The sequence below is a fragment of the Aquarana catesbeiana genome, linkage group LG03 (assembly GCF_042186555.1).
Source record: "Aquarana catesbeiana isolate 2022-GZ linkage group LG03, ASM4218655v1, whole genome shotgun sequence".
In the NCBI taxonomy this organism is placed as follows: domain Eukaryota; kingdom Metazoa; phylum Chordata; class Amphibia; order Anura; family Ranidae; genus Aquarana; species Aquarana catesbeiana.
This window is the reverse complement of record NC_133326.1, coordinates 387,182,959-387,196,628: the sequence shown is the minus strand read 5'-3', so window position 1 is coordinate 387,196,628 and position 13,670 is coordinate 387,182,959.

Below are 13,670 nucleotides of genomic sequence, written 5' to 3'. Positions count from 1 at the left end.
CATATAGAAAATAGTTTATAAAGTACTCAACAGCCAGTGTGTACCTCATTCGCGCCTGACATCCATCTCTCCCGGCAGTTCTATGAAACTGCACTGCTCCAGGGATTTAAATACAACGAAAGATGCAAGCATATTCCGTAGGTGCGAATGCGCATGCACAGTTCGACGGCGCGATCACACATGTGCGGTGGATGCTGCCGAATTGCGGTGTGGTGAACGCATAGCACTGCCCCCCCACGTTGAGGGGGCGGTGTCATGTGCTACAATTGTGAGTGGATCAGTCTGTGGAAATGCCTCAGTCTCAAAAGGGGGGAGGAGTTGTAAACATAGGGATCCATGTGACCAGGCCCCGAATTTAACCAACCAGAATGGAAACTTATATCAGCTGAGCTGCAATCTTTAATGAGCAGTGTCAAAGGCTTTCACAGTGTTAGGCGCCATCTAGTGTACAAATAGAATCACAGTGCTAACTTAGTTAATAGAGAACAGCACATTTTTTAAAAGAGCATGGTAACAAAGTGACATTGCCAACTGTACTTGTATATTGGCTGCACAGGGACAAAGAGTAGTGGCTATAAAAATTCATTGTGAAAAAGAGGAGAAAAAGAGGGGGAAAAAAAAGAAGAGAAGGAAAGGACCGTCCATTGGCAAAGAAGAAAAAGAACAAAGTATGAACCTCAGATACATTTGATATCAACCCATTACCTGTGAATTTATAGCTTTATTGGTTTCCCACCTTTCTGTGTCAGCTAGGACAATCATGCACACACTGATCCAACCATTCTTTTTCAACCAAGCTATGGTAAAAAAGGGAGCTCTAGATGCCCAGAAGTTCATCCCAAGTCTTCCCATCCTCCCAATGTAAATCCCTCCAAAAAGGGGCGATAGAGCTCACAGAGTCATTGAGCCCTGGGGAGAAGTGGCCCGCAGGGCCACTATCCATCTGGTCTCCCTTTGTAGGAGAGTTTTATCCCAGTCTACCCCTCTGGTACTGGGATGAATTTGATCCAGCACTAGAAATTTAATTTTTCTTGATGGACATCGTGGACATGTCTGCCCAGGGGTAAGTCTGAATTACAGGTCCTCATACTTTTACGTGTCTATAGGCCCTCTTGTGGAACTCTAATTTGGTTTTCCCAACATAAAAACAGCCACAGGGGCAGGTCAACAAATAGACAACCCCAGCCGTTTGGAAATTAGGAATGTGTGAGGGCACTGGGCAGTGCCCTCACACATCTCTGTCCACTGGGCAGTAACTGGTTAGGGCCTGTATCCATGAACTGGTACTGAGCACATCCCCCACATCTAAAGGTGCCCTTCCTTTTGCATGAGCCCCCTCAGAATCCCCCCATGTATTCGCTGTTGACCAAAATGTCTTTCAATGATTTGGTTCATCGATAAGTAAGTAGGGGGTTTTTTTGAGACAAATTTGTTTAGAACCAGATCAGTACGTAAGATATGCCAGTGTCTGGCTAGTATCTTTCTGATCTTTTCATGTTGTTTTGTGTATGTTGTAATGATCCTAGTTTGCATGCTCCCCGTGTTGGACTAATTCTTATTCTTTCTTGTCATGCTGTCACGTACCTGAAGGGAGACTGAAATGATGAGGTCGGCCTCTCTTGTATCTCCAGCCCAGGTCCCACTGAAAGCGGAACAGAAGGAGCCGAGGGACAGGAGGAACATGAGTGCCTGCAGATGAAGACTCGGAAACTTGTAGCAGGAAGTTGCAGCTGGTCGCAGGACCGTAGGCGCAGGCACTCAGATGGCAGTGTTGAGCCAAGCAGGGAACAGGAGCGAAGTCACAAGGATAGCCGAGTTTGGTAGCAGACAGGCTGCAAGGTACCAAGACATCAGGCAGAAGCAAGGTCAAATAGGAAGCCAGGATCAGGAACCAGTTATCAAATATAGCAGAGTCCAGAAGCCGGGTCAAGGAAAGCCAAGTTCAGCAACGGGTATCAAACAAGATAATAGCAGGATTCAAGGTATCAGGAGAACAGCTGAAGACCAGTCAGCACTGATCAGTGGTCAGGGCACCCTTTAAATAGGCCGTCTGGCACCGTTGGCAGTAGGGCCGCACTCCTGCACCTGCACCCCATCCACCTTGCACGAGCATGCGCATAGGCGCCTATGGGCATTTCCGGTCGCTCGTGAGCGCACGCGCCAGACCTTTTCCAATGGTTTCCTTACATTGCCCCCCCCCCCCATGGGCAGCCTCCAGATGCCCACTATGGAACTTTTCTCAGGGTGGAGGTGAAGATAGGCTTGAACCAATCGTGGAGCATGCACATTGGAGGGAGGTTCCTATGAATTATCTTTATGGTCATAGCACTTCCACTTAATGAGGAACTGAGTTTGGCCCCTTCTCTTCCTGCAATCCAGGACAACTTCAACCTCAAATTCTTCATTTCCTTCGACAAGCAGTGGAGCAGAAGTCTCAGGTTCTTGATCAGGAAAAGGATCAGCCACAGACCATTTTAAGAGGGACACATGAAACACTGAATTAATTCTCAGACTCCCTGGTAAACTTAGCTCAAAGGCTACAGCATTAATCCTCTTCTTTACTGGAAATGGGCCAATGAACCTTGAGGGGTAAGCCAGCTTTAGGTTTGCAGTAGATAGCCATACCTTATCCCCAAGTTTCATGTCTAGATTACCCCTCCTCTTCTTATCATAGAACCTTTTATTATTTGCCTGGGATTTGATAATAGCTTCTTGCAAGAACTGGTTGTTAAATGTCCAGAACTCCAGACGATCTTGTGCTGCTGGTACCGAAGATTCTTGGGGGACATCATCAGGCAAGAGGGATGGGTGAAACCCATAGTTAGCAAAGAAGAGTGTTTGTTTGATAGAAGAATGTATTGAGTTATTATAGGCAAACTCCGCTAACGGCAAAAGAGATGCCCAGTCATCTTGTACAAAGAAAAACGCAGATATTGTTCCAGGGTCTGGTTCGTTCTCTTCGTTGGACTGTTAGTCTGCGGGTGATAGGCAGATGATAAACAGTGTTTAATGCCCAATACTTCACATAAGGATTTCCAGAATCTGGAAGTAAATTGTACCCCACGGTCTGAAGTGATGTCAACAGGAATAACGTGTAGACGTACTACTTCCTTGACAAAAGAAGAAGCGGTTTCTGTAGCAACGATCCACAATTACAAAAATGGTGATAAATCCTTCAGACAGGGGTAACTCAACAATAAAGTCCATAGAGATCATGCTCCATAACTTATCAGGTACAGGAAGAGGTTCTAACAGACCCTAATTCTTAGCTCTATCGGACTTGTTCCATAAACATGTTGTGCAAGATTTAATTAACTGCAATTTTGTACCAGTTCTGGCCACCAGAAAGAATGAAGAATTAGTTTTGAAGTTTTATGTACTCCAAAATGCCCTGCCAAGGGGTGATCGTGGCACATGTAGAAAACTGCTGTCCGCAACTGTTCTGGAGCAAAAATGAAAATAGAGACCCTCTCTTAGCTGAAGGTGAGGTTCTTGAGAAGGAGGATGATCCAGGACTGCTGTCTTGTTTTGAGAGATGGGATAGGTCTGTAACAAAAGAAAGTTTTTAGCAGGTAAAATGGTATCAGGTTCAGGGGACACCTCAGTATCTTGAAACATATGTGAAAGAGCATTAGGCTTCCCATTCTTGGATCTGGGCTGATAAGTAATATGGAAGCAGAATCTTACAAAAAAGAGGGCCCATCTGGCCTGGCGGGGTCTTAATCTTTTTGCTGCTCTCAAATATTCAAGATTCTTGTGATCAGTGAATACAAGAATAGGGTGTGTGGCTTCTTCAAGCAGATAACGACATTCCTCCAGGGCTAATAGCAAGTAACTCTTGATCACCGACATCATAGTTCCTTTCCGGGGCACTTAGTTTCCTGGAGAAAAAAGTGGCAGGGTGAAGTAGGGATTTTGTGTCGTTGGGACAGTATGGCTCCTACAGCAATTTCAGAGGCATCAACCTTGAGAACATAAGGTAAAGCAGGGTGTGGGCGATTCAGAATGGGTGCAGATTTAAAAAGACCCTTCAGTCTTTCAAATGCAGTTTGAGCTTCCGAGGTCCATGTGAAGGTTGTGCGTAGTCTTGTTAACTGAGTGATAGGGGATATGATACCAGAAAAGTCCTTAATGAATTTCCTGTAAAAATTGGCGAACCCCACAAACCGCTGCACAGATTTCTTATCAGTAGGGGCAGGCCAATCGAGTACTGCAGATACCTTCTGTGGATCCATGGCAATCCCATCTATGGAGATAATGAGACCCAGGAACTGGATGGTGTGCTTTTCGAATTCACACTTTCTTTTCATGAACCCAATGGGACTCTAGAGAAGTAGAAAAAATTAGAATGGAAGACAGAATTCTCTGCAATAATTGGAAGGGAAAGTCACCTCCCCCGTGGCCCAATTGATGAAGGGGTTATGTGCCTTCAACCAGGGTTGCCCAAGGATAACAGGGTACAGAGGGGACGTAATGACATCCAAACGTAAGAGTTCCTGGCACCCAGAAGCTGTAAGACACAGGATAGGTTCAGTCTCTAAAGTGACAGGTCCAGATTTGATACCTGAACCATCTGCCAGGTGGACTGAGAAGCTGTTTCTTTTGGCACATAGGGGCAGTTCATCCATGGCTGCAAAGGAAGAATCCACAAAACAACCACAGGCCCCAGAGTCCACAATGGTGGAAACAGCAAGGGTCTTTCCTGTTAACTGGAAGGAGACTGGCAGCAAGGTGTGGTTTTGGGCAGGATTTAGTGCAGCAACTGTATGAGGTGGACGAGAGGGTCTCCTACGATGTCTTCGGGCACAAGTCCATAGAAAGTGTCCTTTATCACCACAGTAGACACAGAGGTTGTTGCAGCGACGTTGAGACCATTCATGTTTGGACAGAGGAGACCTAGGAAAGCTGGAACCTTCTTGATGTCAGTGGCGTTTTTAGGCATGGCCAAGAAGGAGGCAGGTAATGGAGCCTCGGAACGGGCAGGCATCAGGTGGAGATTTCCAGCTCTTTCGAACTGTCTTTCACGCAGGCGGCGGTCAATCTGTAGACAGAGATTAATTAAGTCATACAGGGAGGTGGGTGTTCCCACCCTGGCAAGCTCATCTTTGATAGCTTCAGATAGGCCGAGATGAAATTGGAAACATATTGCTGAGGTATCAGCATGCCACAATCAAAAGTCCGAGTCATAAACCTCCACAGGCCTTGAGCCCTGTTGTACCTGGCTCAGCATGGTTTTAGCAGTCTGGTGACGGAAAGGATCAGCATACAGTTGAACCATGGCAGTAAAAAGGGAGTTGACTGAAGCCAGGATAGGGTCATGTTGCTCCCGAAGCTGATGTGTCCAGGCCTGGGGTTCCTCCAGTAGCAGAGAGATGAGGAACCCCACCTTTCGCTTCCTCCGTAGAAAATGTGCGAGGCAGCAGAGAAAAGTAAAGTTCACAGGCATTCTGAAAAGTCCTGAATTTTCTATGGTCCCCAGAAAATCGTTCAGGCAATGGTACTCTGGGCTCAGGAGGACAAGATAGTTCAACGTGGGCACAAGTCATGGTTTGAGCAGCGGAACCCTTAACTTTTGAATACTCGGAGGTGGAGGCCAAGCTGGATGCAAGCTGCAGTTGGTTATGAATTTGAGCAAAGTCCATTTGCAACCCTTACACTACATGAGAAAGTGCGGTAACAGTCCAGCAGAGGGTTGACAGCAGAGAGACCTCCCTTTCAGACTCCATCATTAGCTGACTGGTACTGTCACTTACCTGAAGGGAGACTGAAATGACGAGGTCGGCCTCTCTTGTATCTCCAGCCCAGGTCCCGCTTAGAGTGGAACAGAAGGAGCCGAGGGACAGGAGGAACATGAGTGCCTGCAGATAAAGACCCGGAAACTTGTAGCCTGAAGTTGCAGCTGGTCGCAGGACCGTAGTCGCAGACACTCGGATGGCAGTGTTGAGCCAAGTAGGGAACAGGAGCGAAGTCACAAGGATAGCCTGGTTCGGTAGCAGACGGGCAGCAAGGTACCAAGGCATCAGGCAGAAGCAAGGTCAAATGGGAAGCTGGGATCAGGAACCATTAATCAAGTATAGCAGAGTCTAGAAGCAGGGTCAAGGAAAGCCAAGTTCACCAACGGGTATCAAACAAGATAATAGCAGGATTCAAGGTATCAGGAGAACAGCTGAAGACCAGTCGGCACTGATCAGTGGTCAGGGCACCCTTTAAAGAGGCCATCTGGCGCCAATTGGCACTAGGGTCGCGGTCCTGCGCGTGCACGCCATCTGCCGCGCATAGGCACCTATGGGCATTTGCAGTCACCCGTGAGCACGCGCATTCGCACCAGTGCGCGCCAGATGTTTTCCAATGGTTTCCTTACACATGCCAAAAAGCAAATATTTCTAGTCTGGTCCTGTCAAGTCTGAAGTGTGAGACTGGGTTGCTAAGAGGGCGTTCCTTGCGGCTGAGTGCATCGCTTCCCTGGATTTGATACAGGGGATGCGATGCCCAAAGGTGCACGGGTTGCCAGGGATACTGCAAGCTGGCTGGTAGGCTGTAAGTAGCTAGAGTGCGTTGTGGCAGCCATGCGGAGAGAAGTCTTGAGTAGCACCAGCAGGGTAAACCAGGAACAGAGTCCGCAGCCAGGCCAGGGATCAGATACCAGAAGACAGTCCGAGAGAGGTGCAGGAACAAGCCGGGTCATACACAGAGGGCAGAGAATCAGAGAGTAGTCAGCCAAGCCGGGGTCAGAGCGAGGAGATAAACAGAAACACAGGTCAAGCCAAGCAGAGGTCAAGCCAGGGGTCTTCAGAGAATACAAGGCACAGGAACACAGGAAGCTGTTTGATAATCCAGCAAACTGCAAGTGTCAGGTTTAAATAGGCCGGGGGGGTGTGCCCGCAGACTGCCGTGGTCTGGCTGTCGCGCATCTGCGTGCACGCAGGCACAAGTAAACTCGTCTGGCGCAAACCATGACGGTTACTGGCGGGATTGCCCACAACACGGCCATTTCCCTGACAGTGCCCCCCCAAGGAGCAGCCTCCGGATGCCCAACCGGGCCCATCTTTCGGGGTAACGAACTCGTAATCTCTGCAGAAGTCTAGGAGCATGTATATTGGCTGCAGGTTCCCAAGAACTTTCTTCTGCTGGGTAACCCTTCCATTTTATAAGAAATTGAAAGATCCTACCTCTCCGGCGGCAGTCCAGAATGGCTTCAACTTCGAACTCCCACAAAAACTGGAGGCGGAGGATCTTCTTCTCTTCCTGAAAAAGGACTAGAGATAACAGCTTTAAGTAGGGAAACATGAAACACAGGATGCACCTAATAAGAACTCGGAAGTGACAGTTCAAAAGCTACTGGGTTAATCTCCCGTCTAATCTTGAATGGGCTGATAAATCTTGGTCCCAATTTCCCGGGAACGACAAGGAAGTTTAAGATTTGCTGAGGAGAGCCAAACCTCATCTCCAACCTTAAAGCTAGGGCTCTCTCCCCTCTTCTTGTCATATTGTTCCTTGTAGTCCTCTTGGGCCTTTTGCATGTTTAACCGGAGGGTTTGATAATTAGCCTGAATGGATTTTATCCTGTCTTGAACTGCTGGGACTGAGGTCTCTGGAACAGGGCCGGTCCTAGACGGGGTGCAGTGCACCCAGGCGCCAGAGAGGTGGGGGCGCTGAAGCGCCGGAGTGCTCCCTTCCCTCCTCCTCCTCCTCCTCTTGATTGTGTCCAGCGGCGGCGCTCTCCGCCGGTGTTAAAAGAAGAAAGGCGCCACCGCCGCTGTGTGTGCTGCTCAAGCCCCTCCCTCCTGAGCGGCTGGTCTCTGCGTGGAGAGAGACCAGCCGTACAGTGATGTCGCGCGGGGGGGGGGGGGAGCGGAGGAGCGGTATGTGCCCGACACATTCTGCTCTGTGTCTCCCACTCCTGCCTACTTTAAACTCCTCTGCTCTTCACCCGGGCGGCGCGGCTGGCTGCACACTGTTCTCTCCTCTTCAGCTGCCGCCCGGGTGTATATATGTACCCTAATGGAGGGGGGGGCTGTACTAATGGAGGGGGGGGCTGTACTAATGGAGGGGGGGCTGTACTAATGGAGGGGACGCTGTACTAATGGAGGGGGGGCTGTACTAATGGAGGGGGGGCTGTACTAATGGAGGGGGGCTGTACTAATAATGGGGGGGTCTGTACTAATGGGGTCTGTACTAATGGAGAGGGGGTCTGTACTAATGGGGTCTGTACTAATGGAGAGGGGGTCTGTACTAATGGAGAGGGGGTCTGTACTAATGGGGTCTGTACTAATGGGGTCTGTACTAATGGAGGGGGGGTCTGTACTAATATGGGGGTCTCTACTAATGGAGGGGGGTCTGTCCTGGGGGGTCTGTACTAATGGAGAGGGGGTCTGTCCTGGGGGGTCTGTACTAATGGAGGGGGGTCTGTCCTGGGGGGTCTGTACTAATGGAGGGGGGTCTGTACTAATGGAGGGGGGTCTGTACTAATGGAGAGGGGGTCTGTCCTGGGGGGTCTGTACTAATGGAGAGGGGGTCTGTACTAATGGGGTCTGTACTAATGGAGGGGGGGTATGTACTAATGGGGTCTGTACTAATGGAGGGGGGGTCTGTACTAATGGGGTCTGTACTAATGGAGGGGGCGGTCTTTACTAATATGGGGGTCTCTACTAATGGAGGGGGGTCTGTCCTGGGGGGTCTGTACTAATGGGGGGGGTCTGTACTAATGAGGGGGTCTGTACTAATGGAGGTGGGGTCTGTACTAATGGAGGGGGGTCTGTACTAATGGTGGGGTCTGTACTAATATGGGGGTCTCTACTAATGGAGGGGGTCTGTACTAATGGGGAGGTCTGTCCTGGGGGGTCTGTACTAATGGAGGGGGGTCTGTCCTGGGGGGTCTGTACTAATGGGGTCTGTACTAATGGAGGGGGGGTCTGTACTAATGGAGGGGGGGTAGGTACTAATGGAGGGGGGGTAGGTACTAATGGGGTCTGTACTAATGGAGGGGGGTCTGTACTAATGGGGTCTGTACTAATGGAGGGGGGGTCTTTACTAATATGGGGGTCTCTACTAATGGAGGGGGGTCTGTCCTGGGGGGTCAGTACTAATGGGGGGGTCTGTACTAATGGAGGTGGGGTCTGTACTAATGGAGGGGGGGTCTGTACTAATGGGGTCTGTACTAATGGAGGGGGGATCTGTACTAATGGAGGTGGGGTCTGTACTAATATGGGGGTCTCTACTAATGGAGGGGGGTCTGTACTAATGGAGGGGGGTCTGTCTTAGTGGGTCTGAACTAATGTAGGGGGGGTCTGTCCTGGGGGGTCTGTACTAATGGAAAAGAAAAAAGGAGCAGAGAAGAGGATTGTGGGACATATAGTCCCGAGAACTGACAGCCCCACTGTAACACGGAAACTGCAGCCCACACAGCATGCTCAGCTGAATGGGAAAGAGAGAGAGAGAAACAGGAGCCTGGGAAAGTTTTCAGGGAAGTACACCCAGGACTCCAGAGGGAGAGGACAGTGCTGAGAGAACACCATCAGAGAGAGAACCCTGCTGCCCTGCGCCACCAGAGGGAAAGCCACACAGCCTAGCGCCATCGCTGGCATTGAAAGGAATGGAGTCATTGCAGGAATACAGCGGAGTCACCATGGGCAATTCAGAGTGAGCTGACTCCTGATCAGAGGAACCGTTGCTGTATCGCTGGGTCAGGTGAGAGGGCCGATCGGCCAATATGTACTATGTCTGCAGTCTCTGATCATCTCCTGTATTATGTCTGCAGTCTCTGACCATCTCCTGTACTATGTCTGCAGTCTCTGATCGTCTCCTGTACTATGTCTGCAGTCTCTGATCATCTCCTGTACTATGTCTGCAGTCTCTGACCGTCTCCTGTACTATGTCTGCAGTCTCTGATCATCTCCTGTACTATGTCTGCAATCTCTGATCATCTCCTGTACTATGTCTGCAGTCTCTGATCATCTCCTGTACTATGTCTGCAGTCTCTGATCATCTCCTGTATTATGTCTGCAATCTCTGATCATCTCCTGTACTATGTCTGCAGTCTCTGATCATCTCCTGTATTATGTCTGCAATCTCTGATCATCTCCTGTACTATGTCTGCAGTCTCTGATCATCTCCTGTATTATGTCTGCAGTCTCTGATCATCTCCTGTATTATGTCTGCAGTCTCTGATCATCTCCTGTACTATGTCTGCAGTCTCTGACCATCTCCTGTATTATGTCTGCAGTCTCTGATCATCTCCTGTATCATGTCTGCAGTCTCTGATCATCTCCTGTACTATGTCTGCAGTCTATGATCATCTCCTGTATAATGTCTGCAGTCTCTGATCATCTCCTGTACTATGTCTGCAGTCTCTGATCATCTCCTCTATTATGTCTGCAGTCTCTGACCATCTCCTGTACTATGTCTGCAGTCTCTGATCATCTCCTGTACTATGTCTGCAGTCTCTGATCATCTCCTGTACTATGTCTGCAGTCTCTGATCATCTCCTGTACTATGTCTGGGGGTTCTTTCTAACAGACTCTCTAACAGAAGCCCTCTTTGTGTGCATCAGAGAGACTCCCCTCCAGGTCTCATTAGTGTACGCTCTTCCTGTATTTTTTTTTTATTGTTAAAAGATCATGGGAGGATCCTAGGGTAACAAAGAGTTCTTAGGAGAGCATCTCTGTGTTTGAGTCATTGCCATAGAAACATTTGTAAAGGGGAGGAGTTGGTAAGATGACCACGCCCATGTGGGGGCGCCAGAAATATTTCTGCACCCAGGCGCCGGTGACCCTAGGATCAGCCCTGCTCTGGAATGACGTTAGGTAGGAATGAAGGATGGAACCCATAGTTGGCCCAAAATGGTGATTGATTGGTGGTTGAGTGTACTGAATTATTGTATGCGAACTATGCACAGGGGAGTAGCGAGGACCAGTCATCCTGGGAAATGGAGCAGAAACAGTGTAGATATTGCTCTAAGGTCTGATTAGACCTTTCAGTCTAACCGTTGCTCTGGGGGTGATAAGCAGAGGATAGGCATACTTCAATAGACAGAACTTTACAGAGCTCTCTCCAAAATCTGGAAGTAAATTGAACCCCTCTATCAGACACAATGCTGTCAGGAAGGCCGTGAAGTCTGACTATCTCTCTTATGAAAACTTTTGCTGTGTCTGCAGCAGAAGGAGTACCTGTCATAGGCACGGAGTGTGACATCTTGGACAGACGGTCTACAACAACTAGGATCGTTGTGAATCTTTCGGAGGGGGGCAGCTCTACTATGAAGTCCATAGATATATTCTTACATGATTGTTCTGGTACCAGCTAAGGACATAGCAGACCCCAAGACTTAATGTTGGACCCCTTGTTTTGCTGGCAGGTAGTGCAGGAGCTAACATACTTTTTGCAATCAGACTTCAAGGTAGGCCACCAAAAGGATCGCTGAATAAGATCCATGGTTTTTCGTACTCCGACGTGGCCAGCAAGTTGATGATCATGTGGTTGTAAGACCTGGATTCTGGCTTGTTGTGGGACAAAGATCTTGTCCCGTTACCAGAGATACCCCCCCTGGTTTCTTAGAGAGGAAGTCTCTGGTTCCTGGCATTGGAGGGAGGCCTGTTCAAGAGAAGACCTTAGATCAGGTTGAATCAAAAGAAAGTTCTGTGGAGACAAGATCGTGCTGGATGTTGTTTCTTCTGGAGTATCAGGGAACATTCGGGATAAAGCATCGGCCTTTCCCTTCTTGGAGCCAGAGCAGTAGGTGATGTGAAAATTAAATCATCAACAGAACAGAGCCCAGCGAGCTTGGCAGGGTCTCAGGTGTTTGGCAGTGCGGAGGTACTCGAGGTTTCTGTGATCAGTGAATATCATTATAGGGTGCGTGGCTCCCTCAAGAAGGTATCTCCACTCTTCTAAGGCTGTCTTAATGACCAGAAGCTCACAATCACCCACGTCGTAATTTCTATTGGGCTGGCTCATTTTCCGGGAGGAGAAGGCCACAGGGTGAAGCAGATACTTGGGTCCTAGGCGCTGTGAAAGTACTGCTCCTGTAGCTACCTCCGAGGCATCGACCTCTAAAATGTAGGGCAGGGCAGGATCAGGATGTTGAAGAATTGGTGCAGAGGTAAACAAAGACTTCAGTTTCTCAAAAGCAGATTGGGCTTCGGAAGATCACAGGAAACGAACATGTAGGCGGGTCACTTGGGTTATGAAATGATGGAAGAAAAGTTCCTTATAAACCTTCTATAGAAGTTTGCAAAGCCTACAAACCTTTGTACCCCCTTCTTATCTGACGGAGTTGGCCAATGTAGAATTGCCTGCACTTTCTGTGGATCCATAGCTACACCACCAGTAGAGATGATGAGCCCTAGGAATTGTATTGATTTCTTTTCAAAGTCCCATTTTTCTACTTTCACGTAAAGTCTGTGTTTCCTTAGTGTGAGTAATACTGTTTTTACATGAGTCCGATGGAGCTCCAGGGTGGCTGAGAATATAAGGATGTCATCCAGATAGATGATGACGAAGTAGTCAAGATATTCCCGGAAGATGTTGTTTACAAAGTGCTGGAAAGTAGCCGGAGCATTACAGAGCCCAAACGGCATCACCAAATACTCAAAGTGCCTGAACCTCGTTCTGAATGCCGTCTTCCATTCATCGCCCTCACAGATGTAAACGAGGTTGTAGGCACCCCGGAGGTCGAGTTTGGTGAATACTTGGGCTGAACAAAGTCTTTGGAAGAGTTTGGGGACCAGTGGAAGTGGATATCAGTTTTTTATGGTAATCTTATTTAGTTCCCTATAGTCCACACATGGTCTTAAAGTCTTATTCTTTTTTTCGACAAAGAAAATGCTGGCACCGGCAGGAGAGGAAGAAGGACGGATGAAGCCCTTTGCCAGATTTTCATCTATGTATTGTCGTAATGTTCCTAATTCCACTTCAGAGAAGGGGAATAAACGTTCAAATGGAATCTCATCCCCTGTTCGATAGGACAATCATATGGCCAATGTGGTGGTAGAACATCGGCTTTTCTCTTATAAAAGACGTCCAGGAATTCGTGGTACGCCTGGGGTACATCCTGGTTAGTGGGGGATACAGACTGGACTGTCAGACAACTGGTGGCATCTATGGATTCAGGAATGAGACAATGTTGTTGGCAATAGGGGGAAGTGAACAGAACTTCCCTCTTGATCCAATCGATCTGGGGGTCATGGGCTTGGAGCCAAGGAATACCCAAGATAATTGGAGACATAAGTGAGCTCAAGGCGTCAAAACGTATGAATTCCTGATGGCCATCGGGAGAAGTAATAAGGAGAGGAGCAGTCTCTTGAGTAACAAAGCCAGAATTAGGTAATGTGCCATCTGCTAAACGGACTTCCAGACCCCGTTTTTTGTGGAGGAGGGGCAACCTAAGGTTTCTTGCCAGGTTCAAGTCCACAAAGCAACTGCATGCTCCAGAATCGATTATGGTCTGGAGCTGGATCTCTCCTTCTCCCAACTGCAGCGTGATGGAGAGAGCAAGTTGTGAGGGAGAAGTCCTGGAAACCTGGAAATATACTGGAGAGTAGGTGGATGGCTTCTTGGATTTTCTGGGACAGTCACATAGGTAATGTCCATTTCCTCCACAATAGAGGCAGAGATTGGCTAGGATACAACAACGTCTTTCATCAGGAGTTAGTGCGGAACGTAACAGGCCAATC